A 13,704-nucleotide genomic window follows, 5' to 3' on the forward strand; every position below is an offset into this window, starting at 1 on the left:
ATCCCAGCACTTTGGGAGGCCCAGGCAGGTGGATCACGAGGTCAGGAGATCTAGACCATCCTAGCCAACATGGTGAAACCCCGTCTCTACTAAAATACAAAAATTAGCTGGGTGTGGTGGTACATGCCTATAGTCCTAGCTACTTGGAAGGCTGAGGTAGGAGAATTGCTTGAACCCAGGAGGTGGAGGTTGCAGTGAGCCGAGATCACGCTGCTGCACTCCAGCCTGGCGACAGAGCAAGACTCTGTCAAAAAAAAAAAACAAAAAAACAAAAAAAAAAAACAACCTCTGATTTCATACAGGGTTGACCCTTCCCAACTTTTGCCTGGAGGGAGATATTATCTTTATTATCCTGGTGAGAAAACAAATCTGCTCCCTGCCCTAGAGGAAGACAGGATCTCTATCTTCTAAGGCTGTTGGCTATGCAGACATCCTTGAAAAAGAGCGTGGAATAAAAACTAATATAAACATGCAGAAACAAAGAATTGTCTCTCAACAAGCACATTGAGGGAAAGTTACTCTCACATTTTTGTTTTCAGGCCACTTGGCTAATCTAACAGCACCCAGAGAAAGTTAAATTGATGCAACTAGCAGAGAGATCAAAGATAAGCTTGGTAAACAGATTCTATTCCCCTGAAACTTCCTTACAACTCTTCCTTTAAGGTACTGGAAGAAGAGACGGGAACTTTCCCTGGAAGAGAAATCCTCATCTGAGGGCACTGTGACTTTGCTGGATTTCTTTCCTGGGGAAACCTGAGTTTTTTCACTGCTGAGAAAGAAGCATCAGCATCTTGAACATGGTAGGCTCAAGAAATTGAGGAAGCGTATGGCATAAGACGGAAACTTGGCTTAGGAAAAAAACAATCGCTGGCTTTAGAGGAGGCAGCAATGTGATGCTGTGTTTTTCTAAATAGAAGCATAGATTTTGAATCTATGCACCAAATTGTCTCTTTCTTCTCCCAAGATGTGCAGGAATATATTTTAACACAATATTTAACTTTTAAAAATACATATTTCTGGCTCGAAACCCTAGAGTTTCTCATACAATATGGTCAGAACAATTCCTATTTTGAAAAATTTTCCCAGGTGATTAAGTGCATCAGAGACTGGGAACTGCTGTTTTAGGACACATTTTAATATTTGGTTTTATATGTAAGATAAGTGATTTGTGAATAACTATTAGAACAGCTTGCAGTTTAAGAATTATTTTTAAAAAGCCCCATCCCAAACAAAGTAAGGAAAATTAAATAATAATCTAAATTGTTTCTTTTTCTTTCTTTCTTTCTTTTTTTTTTTTTTTTTTTTTTTTTGAGACAGAGTCTCCTGCCACTAGGTTGGAGTGCAGTGGCGCAATCTCGGCTCACTGCAACCTCCAACTCCCTGGTTCAGGTGATTCTCCTGCCTCAGCCTCCCGAGTAGCTGGGATTAGGGGCACGCGCCACCTCATCCAGCTAATTTTTGTGTTTTTAGTAGAGATGGAGTTTCACCATGTTGGCCAGGATGGTCTTGATCTCGTGACCTCATGATCTGCCTGCCTTGGCCTCCCAAAGTGCTGGAATTACCAGTGTGACCCACTTTTTGGCCTGTTTTCTTTCTTTTTTTTTTTTTTCTGAGATGAAGTCTCGCTCTGTCGCCCAGGCTGGAGTACAGTGGCGTGATCTCGGCTCACTGCAACCACCGCCTCCCCAGGTTGAGTGATTCTCCTGTCTCCGCCTCCTGAGTAGCTGAGACTACAGGCCCATGCCACCACGCCCGGCTAATATTTTGTATTAGTAGAGATGGGGTTTCACTGTCTTAGGATGGCCTCAATCTGACCTCATGATCTGCCTGCCTCCTTGGCCTCCCCAGATGCTGGGATTACAAGCGTGAGCCACCGCGCCTGGCCTAAATCCTGTTTTATATTTGGCATTAAGATGTGTTGTTTCATTAAGTATCTGCTCTTGAAAATGCTAACATTTCCTTTTATAAGAAAAAAAGTTATTGTAATAAAGAAGCTTTGCTAGTCTCATTTGTGTTTATTTTTCAGCTTTAGAAATAGTAAACTTCCCTAATATACTCTAAAAGGGAAAATTCATGTTAGCTTTGCTCATATGTGGTGCTGCTCTAATCCACAACTTCATAATTCATCTTGAGTCTACCGATTTCACCATTTAATCTCTCATCAAAAATATGCACTAGGTTACTCTGGTTGATGGTCAGCATAATCACATGCTAATTTGGCTTCTGTTTTTCTTGACACTGGCATACAATGTCATAACTCTCTTCTGCCATGCAGTTTCCCAAAGAACAGGCCTATCAGCCAGAGGCCATAATATTGTCTTAATGTTTTCCATACTTACAGATCAAATGTAGCCATGGTGGCTTCAAGACAATCACCTTTGCAGAGGCATCTCCAATTCCACATAGAGGAAATTTTCACTCTTTCTCAAATGTGAATAATGAAATGGAGAGGCAGAACAATGTATGATCCCAGGAAGAAGTGTTCAGAGGCACACTTGACTTTGTGAAAGAAAACTGGATATTTCCCTTTCTTTGGTGACTAAATTGGCATTGACCATTTAATTTCTTTTTTTAAAAAAAGGAAATTTCTCCAAGTTCTCAAGTTGTTCTGATATGTTAAGGTTGGGTGTTCTACCTAGGATTTCTATCAAAAATTTTAGTGAAAACAGTTGTACTCTATTTGCAGGTGAGGGTGAAACTAGAAATTCTGGAGGAGGAAATCATCGGCTATGTTTTAGCTTAGAATGTTTTTTCACTCAACAAATAATAATGCAGTGCCTCTAAAGGCAACACAAAAATTGGCACTAAGGGCCAGGTGCGGTGGCTCACACCTGTAATCTCAGCACTTTGAGAGGCCGACGCAGGTGGATCACGAGGTCAAGAGTTCTAGACCAGCCTGGCCAACACGGTGAAACGCCATCTCTACTAAAAATACAAAAATTAGCTGGGCATGGTGGCGCATGCCTGTAATCCTAGCTCGGGAGGCTGAGGCAGGAGAACTGCTTGAACCCGGGAGATGGAGGTTGCACTGACCCAAGATCGCGCCACTGCACTCCAGCCTGGGTGACAGAGCGAGACTCCATCTCAAAGAAAAAAAAAAAGAAAGAAATTAGCACTAAGAAATATACAAAATAATAATCCCATTATTTTGGATAGCATTTGCATTTCAAATGTCTCTTGATGCTGTTTGTTTGTTTGTGAAAGAGTCTTGCTCTGTCACCCAGGCTGGAGTGCAGTAGTGCGATCTTGGCTCACTGAGACCTCCACTTCCTGGGTTCAAGCAGTTCTCATGCCTCAGCCTCCCGAATTGCTGAGATTACAGGCTTGCACCACCACACCTAACTAATTTTTGTATTTTTAGTAGGGTCGGTGTTTCACCACGTTGGTCAGGCCAATCTCAAACTCTTGACTTCATTTGATCTGCCACCTTGGCCTCCCAAAGTGCTGGAATTACAGGTATGTGCCATCACGCCTGGCTCTTGATGCTTATTGTCTTATTTTGTGATTGAGAAAATATTGCATTTTTCTTCAAGGAGACTATACCATTTGAGGTTGAAGGAATGGAGTATAATAATAAGTTATTAGGCTACAAATTAACACATACTCTTTTAACAATCAGATGATTTTTATACAAAATAAAGGATAGCTTTGGAATTTATTTATGGACTGATACTTCACAATCACCCAAATTAGTCACCCAAATTAGTCATGACAAGTAGACCCAAATTATGAGTTTAAGCTACACAAATAGGCAGGTAACAATGGCTTCTTCTTTTTTTTTTTTTTTTTTTTTTTTTTAAGACAGTCTTGCTCTGTCATCAGGCTGGAGTGCAGTGGCGCGATGTCGGCTCACTGCAACCTCTGCCTCCTGGGTTCAAGCGATTCCCCTGCCTCAGCCTCCCGAGTAGCTGGGACTAAAGGCACACACCACCACATCCGGCTAATTTTATGTATTTTATTAAAGACGGAGTTTCACTGTGTTGGCCAGGATGGTCTCGATCTCCAGACTTCGTGATCTGCCCACCTCGGCCTCCCAAAGTGCTGGGATTACAGGTGTGAGCCACCGCGCCCGGCCTAAAACTGGCCTCTCTTTAAGATAATGTTGACATGGTAAAGTATTTCCTGAACAGTTTTACTTTAACTCTTAAAGGGTCTTTGAGCTTATGTTTTTATTAATAGAAAGAAAATAATGGATTCCTGTTAAAAGATAAATCCAACTGTTCATCAGCAGTTGCAACAATGAAATCTCTAATATGAACTGTCAGTGTTTTCTCTAACAGATACTGTAAAGGTTAGAAGAATGGCTGGGGAATGCCTATAATTTCTGGGGCAGACTCAGTATCTACTGTCCATTCTAACATCTAAAGAGGATGGGAAATGAAACCAGGAAAACTGGGTTTTGCAAAAGGTGATTAACGTTCAAAATCAGTATAAATTTTTCCTTAAACTATCAGGCTTTACTGTGAGTTTATAAATGAATGCTCATTGAACACCTGTTAAAGGAAATGAATTGTAGAAGCAGGCCAGGCACAGTGGCTCACACCTGTAATCCCAGCAGTTTTGGAGGCCGAGGCTGGAGGATGGCTTGAGGATGGGTATTGAGATAAGCCCAAGCAATATAGAAAGACCCTGTTTCTACCAAAAAATAAAAAATAAAGATAAAAAAATTAGGCAGCCTGGGTGGTGTGCACCTGTGGTTCCAGCTACTCTGGAGTCTGAGGCGGGAGGATGGCTTGAGCCCAGGAGATCAAGGCTGCAGTGAGCTATGATTGCACCACTGCACTCCAGCCTGGGCAACAAAATAAAACTCCATCCTTTGGGGGGGAAAAAAAAAGAAAAAACTATCTTAGAAGTAGAAGGAATCATTATCTGTTTTGTGTAGTTATCTGTGATATGTACCAAATTATCCCAAATCTTTATGACAAAAAATAATAAGCATTTAATACCGGGTGTTTCTGTGGGCCAAGAGTCCAGAAGCTCTGACCAGGGTCCTCTGGTTTCCCGTCCTAGAAGGGCTGCAGTCAAATAGTTGACTGGGGCTTCAGTCATCTAAAGACGGCTGGGGGACCATCCACTTCCAAGCTCACTCACATTGCCATTGGCAAGACTTACGTTCTTGCCGGCTGTTAGCTAGATAAATCAGTTTCTTGCCATGTGGAGCTCTAAATAGAGCTATTCACAACTTGGAAGATTCCTTGCAAGAGAGAGAGAGAGAGAGAGAGATCACGGTCTTTGTGCCGTAATCTCAGAAATACCATGAGATTACTTTTGTTTTATTCTGTTTGTTAGAAGTTAGTTACTAGATCCAGCTGACACTCAAAGGAAGAGGAACACACAGCGCATAAATACGGAGAAGTGGGATTGGGGGCCATTTCAGAAGATGCTCGCTTTCTATAGAGATAATCTAATCCAATCTTTAATTTTGTAGCCAAGGAAAGTGAGTTGCAAAGTGTTTAATTACCTTGTTCAATGTAGCAAAGCCTCTTGCTATCGTTGCAAGATCTAGATATCTCCACCTAGTCCAAAACTCTCTGCAGGAGAAAGGCAAGAGTGGACAGGGTGGAAATGTAAAAGCTATCTTCTACCACAGTGTTTTTCAAACTACAGTAGTCTTCTCTTATCTTCAGGGCATACATTCCAAGAGCCCAGTGGATGCCTGAAACTGTGAATAGTACTGAATCCTATACGTTCTATGTGTTTTCCGTCTGATAACTGAGAAGGCTTCTTAGTGGATAGCACAGACAGCGTAGATAAGCGGATAAAGGTATGAGTCAGGACTGAGGCAGGATGGAGAAGAATGGTGCAGGATTTCATCACACTCCTGGAATTTTCCACATAATACTTTATTTTATTTATTTGTTTATTTATTTGTTTATTTATTTGTTTGTTTGTTTATTTATTTATTTATTTATTTCGAGACAGTTTGTTGCTCTGTCATTCAGGCTGGAGTACAGTTGTGCGATCTCAGCTCACTACAAGTTCTGCCTCCTGGGTTCCAGCGATTCTCCTGCCTCAGCCTCCCGAGTAGCTGCGACTACAGGCACACGCTGCCACACCCAGCTAATTTTTGTATTTTTAGTAGAGATGGAGTTTCACCACGATGGCCGGGTTAGTCTCAAACTCCTGGCCTCAAGTGATCCACCTGCCTCTGTCTCCCAAAGTATTGGGATTATAGGTGTGAGCCACCGTGCCTGGCTCCATACAATATTTTAAATGAAAATTGACCACAGATAACTGAAGCCATGAGAAGCCAAATGCTGGATAAGGGGAAACTACTGTACTCTGACCACATTTATGCATTTTTTTCCTGACCCTTACTTCATTTTATCTAGAAATTATTTTTTATTTTTGTTATGTTTACATTTTATCTAGAAATTATTAGTTTTCTGTAAGGCTTGGTATGTTTGAAAATGCCTGTTTTTAATGATTTTGTCAGTAATTTCACTGAGCCAATTCAAAGAACACCTTCTCTAATTATTCCCTCACATCATATTACAATGAGCAGAATGGAGAAACTTCATGGGCTAGTAATATATCTTTGAGTAAACTTTTGTTGTCTAGTAAAGAAGATATATGCACACATAGTTTGAGGACCTATTACATGAAACTGAGTCTTTCGTATCTTCCTGTCAAAGTCATTTTATGTCCTATCACATACACATAGTAAAACAGTAGGAGCGCTCAGGAAGACACCCACAAAGAAGAGAAAACCCTTCCTGCAATATCTATTTATTCTTTTGCTAAATTTCTGAAACTTGCTTGGAAACTTCAAATTGTTTATAAATCTGTCATTTTAACAGTCTGTTTTTAAGCTGCTTTTATTCACTTGAAGTTTTATAAACCCTGTTTAATTTCTCTAAAAACTCATTTAGATCACTTTAATCTCTCATTGCCGTTTAAAGTGTTTCCAGCTTTAAAAAGGTATTATAGACATCACTGTGAAGACTATTCATACATATTTACCTATGTATACCTCTCTGAGCATCTCCTTCAGTAATTCCCTAGATACCCTAGATGCAGAATTTCTGAGTTAAACGTGGGCACATTTCAAAGACTTTTGGTTTAAAAATTACCAGATTACTCTTGAAAAATTTTAATCTCAGGAGCAGATTAGGAGACTAGAGGAATCTAATTATAGGTTTCTACAGTGATATTTCTTTGTGACAACCTTTTGTTTATTTTTTATTTATTTTTTTTAATTTTTATTTTTTGAGACAGAGTGTTGCTCTGTCATCCAGGCGGGAGTGCCAGTGGTGCGATCTATCAGCTCACTGCAAGCTCCGCCTCCCGGATTCAAGCGATTCTCCTGCCTCAGCCTCCCGAGTAGCTGGGACTAGAGGCGCGCAACACCACGCTAGGCTAATTTTTCGTATTTTTAGTAGAGACGAGGTTTCACTACCTCTGAGAAGCCAGGCTGGTCTCGATCTCTCCTGATCTCATGATCCCCCGCCTCGGCCTCCCAAAGTGCTGGGATTACAGGTGTGAGCCACCGCACCCGGCCGGACAACTCTTTTTGTTTAACTTTTCTATATTTCTTTTCCTGAAAAGGAAGAAGCCACCATTTTCTAAGAGAAAAGTAACATGTAGAATAAGAAAACATGGAGTTAGGTTTGTGACTCAGTGCCTAAGAAATCCAGGTGGGTTCAACCCTTGGCCAAATGGACTCTCCCATTCCCAATCACCACTGACTTTTACCAGGATAAGGTAGTACTCTGTTTTGTTCAGTCTCTCCCATCCATTCCTCCACCATATCACTTTAGGAAGTATTAAAAAATATTCGCAAACATTTACAGGGGAGCAGGGGAGCTCATTGATTTTCTGAAAGCAATTTGTTAATTAACATCAAAGGAATGAAATCTGACTTGCATAGCCTAGTGAGTGGCATTTTTCCATAGTCCTGGTTGCTATGGTAATGAAGGAAACTCGTTTGTTCTGGGTCACTCCGAAATTTGTGCATGAAAGCATGAGAGATTATTCCTGTCTAATCAAGTTATACGGAAAAGTCGAAGGGGAGGTGCTATGTTTTACAGCCATCAACCTTCAACAGAATAAAACACAATAGCTGAGAAAAGGGGATTATATCTTCCTTTAAAAAAACAGAGCAGAGAATTTCTAACTGACCCCAAAGCCTCTTCCAGCAGAATCTCTTTTTTTTTTTCTCCACTACTATGAGGAATGTGAAATCACGTTTCTTAAAGGGAATTAGAGTACATATTGAAAAACTCTACAACCCGACTTTGCATAATGAATAAGGAGTAGGGTGTGCATTCATTAAACAATTTTACTTTTGAACTTAAATTCTACAGTGTGTCAAATGCCTCACTAGCTCTGCATTGCCAGCAAGCCAAATTCTGTTACAATTAACATAATTGGAAAAGCTGGAATATAAAGGGAATAGCTCACCTCTTCTTTACCAGACCTCCTGGCCTCTGTAGTATATAGACTTAAGCGTCTCTTGAGCATTCCCCTGCCCGTCCAACACCTCAGTTACTCCTAAAGCAGATGGTAGTTTTGTATGTCGTTATTGGACTCTCTGTGTCTGCCCAAAGATTATTTTTTTAACAGTTTGTGGCTTCATTATATTTTGATTTTTATTTATATAAAGAATATGTTTTCCCCCTAAGACACATAGATGTGAATTCAAATCTTTTTCCTGCCATTTATTAGCTATTTGGTTTGGGAAAATCCCTTAATGCATATTTTTTTTACACCTCAGCCTTCTTATCTACAGAATGAGGATAATAAGTTTACCTCTCCAGGATTTTTTAATGGTTTTCCCCTATAATTATCATCTATTATAGCATAACAAATAATGCCCAATATTTAGCAGCTTAAAACTACAAATATTTATTGTTTCATATAGTTCCAGAGGGTCAGGAATCTAGAGCCATATGGCTGAGTGATTCTAGCTTAGGGTACTTTCACGAGTTTCCAATCAGACATCAGTCACAGCTCTAGTTATCTAGAGACTTGACTGAGTCTGGTAGACCTGCTTCCAAGCTCATTTATGCTGCTGTTGGAAGGTTTCAATCCCATGCTGTTGTTGGTCTGAGGTTGCTTTCTCTCATCATTTGATTGTCTCCATAGCAGCTGGCTTCCCCTAGAATGAGTGCCTTGAGGAGAAAAGAATGAGAGACAAGTACAAGAACAAGAAACAGCACCCAACACAGAAGCCACACTCTTTTATAACCTAATGTCAGAAATGACAACTCATAGCTTTCCCTATATTTCATTTATGAGGACAATCTACTGACACTCAAGAAGCCTAATAAGACCACACCCAAAGAGAAGAGAATTAAGCTCTGCCTCTTAAAAAAATGAAGATCAAACAATACATGGACATATTTGTAAAATCGCCAAATCTTCCTTAGATCCTCAATTTACATTCATCTCGCAGACAACATACACATCTTTCTCAAGGCCACCAAAGTCTCATCCCACTGGAGCCTCAGCTCAAAGTCCAGAATCTTGGCATGTAAATTGAGTCCAGGCATACACAAGACTCTTTGGATTTAGTCCCTTAAGTAGAATCCCTTGAGTACAGTTTCCTTCTCTCTCCCTATGATAATAAAGATGCACATTTTCTGCCCCCTGCATACACATTATGCACATTACATATATATATATATATATATGCATATAATGGTGGAACATGTTTAAGATAACTGCTATAGGTACTCTTGACCTGAAAATGAGAAGATAAGAGGCACAAACGTGTCACTGGTCCACAGTTGCTGTGAAATCCAGTTAAGCAAATGTTGGATGTTCACTGATTAGGACTTATGGCCCGAGAATAATTCTCCATAGCCCTCAGCTTCACCATCTGGGCTCTGGGTTTGTTGTTCTTTTCCCTTTTTGATGACAAAGAGAACATGTTTGTAGCTGAGTCATTCTCTCAGTCCACTTTCTGCCTGTAGAATTTGAAACCCCATGGCCTCTTTGTTTTGCATTGTCTCTGTCCTTTTGAATTCAAGTTGACAGTGTTACTGAATAAAAACTATATTGGTCTTCTGTGAATGTTATTGTAGAACACTCTATTAGACAAAAGCCACCCCCCCCAATTTCTTAAAAGATATGCGCTTCTCTGCTTTTCAAAAATTAATTAATTTTTAAAATTTTTGTTGAGTACATAGCAGTTGTATATACTTACGGGGTACATGAGATGTTTTGATATAGGCATGTAATGTGAAATAAGCACGTCATAGATAATGGGGTATCCATCCCCTCAAGCATTTATTCTTTGCGTTGCAAACAACCCAGTTACACTCTTTATTTTAAAATGTACAATTAAGTTATTATTGACTAAAGTCACCCTATTGTGCTATCAATAGTAGATCTTATTCACTCTTTCTATACCTTTTTGTACCCATTAATCATCCCCACTTCTCCACCAGCCCCTCACTACACTTGCCAGCCTCTGGTAACCATTCTTCTACTCTCTATGTCCATGAGTTCAGTTGTTTAGATTTCTAGATCCCACAAATAAGTGAGAACATGTGATGTTTGTTTTTCTGTGCTCAGCTTTTTTCACTTAACATAATGATCTTTGTTCCATCCATGTAGTTGCAAATGGCTGGATCTCATTCTTTTTTTATGGCTGAATAGTGCTCCATTGTGTCTATGTACCACATTTTCTTTATCCATTCATTTGTTGATGGACACTTAGGCTGCTTCCAAATCTTAGCTATTGTGAACAGTGCTGCAACAAGCATAGGAGTGCGGATACCTAATATACTGATTTCCTTTCTTTTGGGTATATACCCGGCAGTGGGATTGCAGGATCATATCGTAGCTCAATGTTTAGTTTTTTGAGAACTTCTCTACTTTAGGATTCTGCTGAGACTACTAAGGGACAATACCCTTGAGATTCCTAGCACCCCTATCGTTTGATTGAGAGAATCTATAGGACACACAATTGATATCTTAGTGAATCTCTAGTCTGACTGAAAGGAATGCTGAGGTGCCACCATAGATCCTTCTGAGGTTTTATGAAATAGTTTTAGTCGCATTCTTGGCATCATCTTTAGACTAGTTTTCCTGACACCATCCTGCATATGCTCTTTGCTGAGGACCCATTTCTTAATTTTAGAATTGTTTGCTGTTTGGAATGTCTGAGAATTTTCAAAACCATCAAGTCCTGGTTTCTTTGAGTTGCACAGTCTCTCTAGTTGATTTTTCTTCTCCCACATTTTACTATAAGCAACCATAAGAAACTAGGTAGCACTGGCCAGGTATGGTGACTCACGCCTATAATCCCAGCACTTTGGGAGGCGGAGGCGGGTGGATCACCTGAGATCAGGAGTTCGAGACCAGCCTGACCAACATGGTGAAACCCTGTTTCTACTATAAAAACAAAACAAAACAAAAACAGCCAAGCATGGTGGCACATGCCTGTAATCCTAGCTACTTGGGAGGCTGAGGCAGGAGAGTTGCTCGAATCCAGGAGGTGTAGGTTGCAGTGAGCTGAGATCACACCACTATAGCCTGGACAACAAAAGCGAAACTCCGTATCAGGAAAAAAAAAAAAAAAAAAAATCTGGTACCGCTTAAAACAAGTTTCTTGTTGTTGTCAGAAATCAAGTAGCACTTAAAACAAGTTTCCTGTTGTTGGCAGATGTCAGTTCCTCACTGGCTGTTGGTTGGAGGCATCTGTTCCTCATCACGTGTGCCTCTTCATGGCAGTAAGCTTCCCCTGGAGCAAATGGTTCAAGAAATTGTGAAGTAGAGTAAGAGAGCAAAACAGAGCACACAAGTTGAAGCTGAAGGCTTTTTATAACCTAATCTTGATGTGAAATTTGCCATAGTGTACTGATGAGAAGTAAGTCATTGAGTTCAACCTACACTCAAGAGGATGAGAATTAAGTTCTTCCTCTTGAAGGGAGGATTATCAAAGAATTTTGAACATATTTGGAAAACCACCCTGCTCCATTCTTATGGAATGAATTCTGTCCTCCTAAAATTCATCTGTTGAGGTGCCAAAACCCCTGTCATTGTATTTGGAGATAGGACCTCTAAAAACATAACTAGGGTTAAATAAAGTCATGAAGGTAAAATCCTAATCTGTGAAGGCTGGTATCCTTATTTAAAAAACAGAAGAGGCACCAGAGCTCTCTGTGTCTCTCTTCCCACAAGCACCAATGAAAGGCCATGTGTGGACACAGAGAAGATGCTATCTGTAAGCTGAAGAGAGGCCTTGCCAGAAACCAACTTGGCTGACACTTGGATCTTACAATTCCAGCCCACAGATCTGTGAGAAAATAAATTTCTGTTGTTTAAGCCACCCATCTGTGGTATTTTGTCATAGCAGCCCAAGCAAACTCATACACCCAAAAAGCGCTACTAATGAAAGAAAAGGGGCATGAAATCTAGCCCAAGATCCAGCTGCATGTGCAAAATTTATTTGCAGGATTTTTTACTTGTAAAGTTTATGGAAATATTATATATTATGTAATATCAGGTCTCATTAATGTTCTGTAGCAATGTGCTGTGCTTATACTGTGCTGGTTTTTGGTAAAAGACCTATTACACATAGTAAGTCCTTAGTAAATAGTAATTTTTATTAATGATAAGTATTTACCTATATCAATAATTCTAATCTGCATGAAAATTCCATTAAAATGGTACTGTTATCCTTACTTTACATAGGTGAACTTGGGCTCAGAGAAGTCAATGTTCTGTTTTGACATTCCTAATAAATAACAAAACTGGGCTTACAGCACCAAAGATGAGTTCTTTTCACTGTAAGAATCTGCCTTTCTAAAGAGATCATGCTAGTATTTTGAAACAGTTCACTTCTTGGAAAATTGACATTTTAAACAGGAACATGTCAGGATTCTCCAGAGACAAATACCATGAGTGGAGAACACAGTGTAAGTTATTTTATCTTACAGAATCTTTGATTACATGAGATTCATGTATTTTTATTACAAAAGCACCAAGACTTACATATCAGCAGACTTTGGGAATTAAAAGATACATATTTATTCATTCATCCTTGTTTGAACACTCACAACCTGCAAAACATTGTATTGGTTATTGAAGTTTAAAGAAAGAGTTGTAACAACTCTGGAATATATAATCTGGTAAAGGAAATTAGGTGTGAACACAAAGAGTTATGATACCTGTATCAGCTAGCTATTGCAACTATAGTTCTGCATAACAAACCACTCCAAAACTCAGTGGCCCACAACAAAAATAATTTATTCTTGTTTACTTGTCTGTGGGTTGCTCAGCCAGGTGTCTGACCTAGCCTGCTGTCTGCTTGGCTCACTTCAAAGCAATAGGTTATGTCAAGATCTGCTCCAGGTGTCTCTCATCCTCCCTGATGCAGTGTGATAGCCAGAGCATGCTATTCTCATGGTGATGGCAGAAAAAAGAAGAGAGGCAAGTAAAAACCTTTTGCCTTTTAAGACTCAGCTCTGGACACACTAGCAACACATTCCGTTGGGAAACAGAGTCACGTGGCCAACTCAACATCGATGGGGCGAGAAAATAAACTCTGTCTTTAATGGAGGAACTACAAAGTCACATAACAAAAGACATGGATACAGAGAAGTGTAATGAATTGAGAACAATAATAAAATTTATCACGTAAGTAACAGGCGATACATAGATAAATTCCTTAAAATGCATCAAAAAGAAGAGTAAGCACTCAGTCACAGTCATTAGATCTTATTTTAAGCTCGTCTTGTCTGCCTAAATGTG

This window comes from Pongo pygmaeus, chromosome 4 (genome assembly GCF_028885625.2).
Source record: "Pongo pygmaeus isolate AG05252 chromosome 4, NHGRI_mPonPyg2-v2.0_pri, whole genome shotgun sequence".
Taxonomy (NCBI): domain Eukaryota; kingdom Metazoa; phylum Chordata; class Mammalia; order Primates; family Hominidae; genus Pongo; species Pongo pygmaeus.